We start from the raw sequence: 6,166 nt of genomic DNA on the forward strand, positions 1-6,166 counted from the left end.
CACTTGCTTACGTGTGCTTTTATTCATCCATTCATCCCTGCATTGTGTACGTTGTATTTAGCTGCAGGTGATGGAATTCAAACATTCAATCAAAGCAATCATTGATGTGTTTTATATTGTGCCGAGAGAATCTTTGCAGACATTGTTGTAAGAGAATCAAAGAATCGCCTTCACAGAGCCTTTAAAACAATTTATCAAGACCTTTTTATTGCTCGGCACAAACAATATTTTGCCCTTCACATGCACATCAAATTTGTCCATTTATCTTGAAATGTTTGCATTAGATCAAGTTGTCCACTGTAAGGTGTGTAAACATGGGAAGTTTGTTCTTGTTGTGGCAACGACTAGTGTTGAGGATGAATAAAAAGATTTCTCAGATCAGTGATCTCTTGCAGGTGTTGTTAACTGTTTTTGAACCAGGAACCCCCATCCAGACTGTGAGCCAACCCAGGGACCTCTTAATATAAAAAATGCAAAATATTATTGGTAACACTGTGTAACAACTTTCATTTATAAGATTAACAAGCATTATTACATCATGCTAAACTAGTGTCAACCTAGTTTCTCAATTAGCAATGTCTTGGATTCATTGCACCATTGTCCAACAGAGAGATGATTTTACGCTCTATAGAAGCAACCATTTTAACAACAGATGATATAAGAGGTTGTTTCTTTCGACCTTAAATAAAAAAAAAAAACAATTGTTACTTACATTCTAATAATCTCTATGACCCTTACCTGCAATCATACAGCACTGAGACGGCTCTCCTTTGGGTGGTTATTGACATCCTCCTGTCTGTGGATTCTGGGTCTACAAATATCTAATTTCTTCTTGACCTTAGCTCGGCCTTTGACACTGTTTGCCATGATATCCGTATTTCTCGTCTCTCTGAAATCACTGGTTCAGCTCTCACTTGGCTTACTTCTTACCTCACTGATAGAAAATATTTTATTACTATACAGAAGTATAAATCTACCACTGCTCCTCTCACACAAGGTGTTACCCAGGGTTCAGTCCTTGGACCATTACTGTTTATTATCTATTTACCTTAATTTTCACACTGATGATATCCAAATTTACCTTACCACCAGCTCTGACTCACCTTCACCTCCTGCTTCACTCACTGCATGTATTAGCGACATTAAACAATGGATGTTCTTGAATTTCCTTAATCTAAATACAAATAAAACTGAAATACTGTTAATTGGCACTAATGCTCAAATAAAAAGATTGGACCTCTGCATCGACATTGATGGGTTCAAATCAAGCCCTCCCACACTGTCCGTAATCTTGGCGTCCTATTTGACTCATCTCTTTCTTTTGATTCTCACATTTCTATTGTCATTAAAAATGCTTTCTTCCATCTTCGGAATATTGCACGCTTCCAATATTCTCTCACATTGGCTGATGCTGAAACCCTACACATTGCAATGTCCTGCTTGTTGGCTTAACCACAAAAACCATTGCTAGGCTACAATATGTTCAAAATGCTGCAGCAAGAGTCCTAATTTTCACTAAGCGTTCTGATCACATTACTGCTCTTCTGCATGATCTCCATTGGCCAGATTAAATACTAAATACTCCTTCTAACGTTTAAGGCTTGAAATAGTCTTGGCCCAACTTATTTGTCTTATTTACTCCACCCATATCTCTCACCTCGGTCTCTCATATCCTCTGAACTTGGTCTTTTGTCCGTTTCTAGATTTCAACTGGCCACAGACAGCGGAAGGTCATTCTATGTTGTTGCTCCTAAGCTGTGGAACTCACTGCCTCTTAATCTTCGCAATATCTGCTCTTTAACTGGTTTCAAGTCTCAGTTAAAAACATTAGCATTCATTTTGACTGACCATCTTAGATGTAACTGTTACTTTTTGATTTGCTGTCTCTTATGTGATCTGATGTTTTGTGTGTGTGTGTGTATTGTACCAGATTGTATCAATGAAATATGTTAATTGTAAAGCGACCTTGAGCTTGGGAAAGGTGCTATATAAAATAAATGTATTCTTCTTCTTAATGTCTTGTCTGCTAAAATCAGTCTATGCTTTCCGAATTTCCAACATGCCCTCCAGTGGCTGAAGCTGGAACTACATTTGTGTGCATGCACACCTTCACACAATGCACTGTGCCAGAACTTATGCTGCATTCACATGCTATTGCAATTATCCAACTTCCCAGTTCTGAAGTCGTAATTACCAGTATTTAGTTTGGTGCTTTGGTGTCAGAAACATTGACGATGCCAGGTTTTTTCATGCATATTACTCTTATTTTGACACCGTAATACATGTTAGCTTGCTGATGACAGAGGAATTTCTGGTCAAGTACATGCTATTTTCTCTGCAATTTTTCCAATATACATCTAAAGCTGGCATCAGACTTGCCGGTTTTTCCAGCGATTTTCAGGTGTAAGCTTTATTTACACAATCTCTGGACAGTAGGTGAGAGACAGAGAGCACATTATTGTCTGCCAGTGGGAGGACGTTAATCCCTTGACTGTCAGGACTCCCTGCTGAATCAATGGTACCAGCATGGAACAATGGAAAAGCACATCAAAATTGTTTGAAAAATTTGTTTGAAAAATTTGTTCTGTCTCTGGGTTCTCTTGTGTTCTCATCAAATGACCAATGAGCTTTTTCTTTTACTGACCCCTCCACCATTTTGTATCGGCAAGTGTGACTGAAGAGAATGAGATCTCAGTAAAACAGCCGACAAGTCTGACACCTTTGGCCAAAATCAGGTGTTCGGAGTCAGCTAGTGTGATGCCGCATTAATGGTTACTGAGATACGTAAATGTATATGACCGAAACAGCAAGCGATAACAAAGTTTCTGCATTTTATTAAAATATTTCTAAAACTTATCATTCACTACAGACACTGTAGTCTCCTCCGCCATGTTGAAAGTTTATTTCTCCTTCCAACTTGGAAACTCAGGTATCAAAATTATCTGCAAGTTTTCCAGTCGTTATTACGATTTGAGGGGGCGTTCATCTGCTATCATTCTGAGCAGGAAACTCATTTATAAGATAATTCCGATGGCACGTGAAGGCAGCATTACTTCTTTGAATGAATGTGACTGAAAAAGCACAGTCCATCCAATTTTCATAAACATTTGAATAGTAATTACATAAACATACTCCTAACCCTAACCCTAACCTTAACCCTAACAGTACTCAGACTGATCTTGCAGTGTATTCTGAAACAGTAGGTTGACTTTTTTGGCCTAACTTGGTCTTTGCTTACCAAAATTCGAATCACTGCCCCCAGTGGCCGTAATGGGAAGTGTTGTTGAATTTAAGCCAGGTGTAAGCTTTTTTTAGGTGAAATGCACACAGAGTGGCAACACGAGTTGTTTTTAGCTGTAACGGATGTAATACAGTGAGGAGGAATGCATATTTTATTAACTCTACTCAAACTTAAACCTAACCGTCAGTGGAGTTAAAAAAAAGTATGCTTGGAGGGAAAATGGAAGCTCCGAATTGTGGTCAAATATAGTATCTTGCTTGCCAAAGAGCAAAATGGATTTGACATCAAAGGCACAGCATGGCCGATTTTCAGGGCATGAATATTCGCTGCATGGTGAAACTTATTCAGAATTCGGCACAGTGAGTCTGTATTTGGGTGGCTAATCATTCTGAACTAACTTGCCAGTTTCCTGTGTGATCATGTTGTTACCCTCACTCTAACAGTATAAACAAAAAACCTTTTAAATCAAGGTAAACCAGCCTTTGAGCCCTTTCCCTTTCACCCTGTATTTATTTAATGGCAAACTACAAGGCTAGATCCCTAAAACAAACGTTGAGCTTCGGCATGTGTTGTGCTACAATAGGAGAGATCAAACTGCCTTTTTAGCCTCCATTTCTCAGTGGAAAGTGCAGGGTCCAGTTACCCACGCTCCCCCTCAAGCTTGTTTGCCATTAAATATTACAATGTGCTATAGTACAGAGGTGAAAGTGAGCCCCTTCGAGCTGCCACTTACTGGAATAAAGGGCCGGCCTGATGCGGCAGGTAAACAGAGAGAGCGAAAGCCACAGGTTGGGTTACAGACCGGCTGAAGAAGAGGCCCTCTCAGGCTCTGGTTGCCCATGATGGGCGGATCGCTTTACCCGCGGCTGCCACATGAAATGGTCTGGTCCAAGTTCCCTGCCTGCCTCTTGGATGGAATGATTACTTATTCATAGTTTGAGGGAAGAATAGGAGGGTGGGTTGTGAATGGGGGTCCTTGTTGTCAGTGGTGGTGTAAGGAACAGGTGACAGAAGGAGATCTGTTACCTGTTGCTGCCCCTCAGCCCCCCTCTCTTTCTGGGACTTTGTCTCTCCACCACAATGAGTATGGGCACACATTTTTGTTGGGCAGCAGTCAGCCCTGGAATACAGATAGCAAAGTTTACATTAAGCTCCCCCTTTCTCCAATGATTTCGTCACGAACACATCAGATCAAAGCAGGACAAATGTGCACTGCAAGAGTGCCATTTTTTGGAGTTATTCCCCCATTTCTTTAATATTCCTTAACCTTTCTCTTATGAATTGTCTATCAGGATTCCAAAATTGCAATAAATTAATAAATTTTAATTGTTAAATAACAAAACGTGTAAAGGGTCTTTAATGACCCCAGAAATAGTATCGTAATGTATATTTCCACTTCTATCAATCATATTTTTATGATTCTTTCATATCTATTTAAATTTACTATCACAGGACATCTATTTCTTTGTTTGTTACAAGACAAATAAGTGCCATATTCATACAAATTACTACTATATCATGTTGATTTTCTGCACAGTGGTGGTGAATTATCAGTATCCCATAGGGCTGGATATATTTCAGTGATTGACTTGATTTACATTTGACATTGCTATTGACGAAGAAGCAACATGGAAGTAAACTATAAGTGTAACACATGAACAGTATTACAGTATATGGCTATTGCCATTTATGCGTACTACTGAAATTCTGTAAATTGTACATCTATTTAGACTCAACAAGTGCCTAAAAATACATATAATACAAATGTGCATCTTTTGTGTAGATTATGTGTTACAGTTGCAGTCGAAATTATTCAACAATCAATTTCCAGTAGACAAAGTTAGCAGCACCATTCATACATTTTTTAAATATGGTACAACAGCAACCTTCTTGGGGTGTGGAAGAAAGCAAAACTTCACCAAGGGAAATGTTGACTTGAATATTCAAGAAGTAATAGGAAAGAAGTAGGAAAGACCTGTGGAGTCCTAGAAGAAGGTTTTATAGACGTATGACACTAAACCGAAAATGAGTTTTAGACCCATGGGTCAGCAGTACATCTGGAGTTAGATGACAAGGTGATGACAAGAACGACACCATCCCCACAGTCAAGCATGGAGGTGGATCAGTCCTGTTATAGGGGTGTTTTGCGGCTGCAGGAAACAGCTATCCTGACTATGTGACTGACACCATGGATTCTTTCAGGTATCAGGCCATTTTGGCATGAAAAATTTGATGCCTTCAGTGTGCAAAATGAAGCTCGGTGATCACTGGACTTTCCAGCAAGACAATAACACCAAGGATACATCCAAGCTGTCCAAAATCTGGTTCAGGGATAGGTTGTGGAATGTCCTTAAATGGCCCTTTCAGTCTATCATTAAAATCCCATTAAAAAACCTTTGTTGGGATTTCAAGGAAGCAGTGGCAGCACAGAAACCAAAGAATGTCAATGACCTGGAAGCTTTTGCTCATGAAATGTGTAAAAATTCTAATAGAAAGGTGTCCGAAGCCAGAGAACACTTACCTGAAACATTTATTTGCTGTTATTAAGGATAAAGGATGCTCAACAAATGATTGACTTTGGGGGTCGAATATTTTTGACATGACATTTGTGGAGAGAATCTGTTATTTTTTATTTTAAAATCTCTTTGTTCTCAAAATCACTCAAATGTGTATTAAAAATTATTTTGTTTACTGAGGTTTTAGTTGATGTGTTTTAATTCACATCACCAGAATGTATTGCTGGTCAGGGGGGTTGAATAATTTCAATTGCAGCTGTATCTGTAGCTCAATATGCATATGACAGCCAGTTGAGTCTCATAAAATTTCAGCATGGAAGTAATTAATCCCATTCCATCATCTGTTGCATCATCTCTTTGATATATAGCCTATTCTATTATTTTCGAATTGTCTCAAAAATGCTTTAAA

The 6,166-nt window shown here is 38.8% G+C and overlaps 1 long non-coding RNA gene across 1 annotated transcript; it reads right to left on the reverse strand.

Annotated features, from left to right (window-relative positions):
* Positions 1-245: 245 nt before the first annotated feature.
* On the reverse strand, positions 246-4,349 carry LOC127427062 (uncharacterized). The gene is made up of 3 exons (XR_007894894.1): positions 3,975-4,349; positions 739-934; positions 246-457 (listed from the first exon to the last, which is right to left on the reverse strand). It is a non-coding gene; the product is annotated as an uncharacterized LOC127427062 (long non-coding RNA).
* Between the last annotated feature and the right edge of the window lie 1,817 nt (positions 4,350-6,166).

Source organism: Myxocyprinus asiaticus, chromosome 3 (assembly GCF_019703515.2).
Source record: "Myxocyprinus asiaticus isolate MX2 ecotype Aquarium Trade chromosome 3, UBuf_Myxa_2, whole genome shotgun sequence".
Lineage (NCBI taxonomy): Eukaryota > Metazoa > Chordata > Actinopteri > Cypriniformes > Catostomidae > Myxocyprinus > Myxocyprinus asiaticus.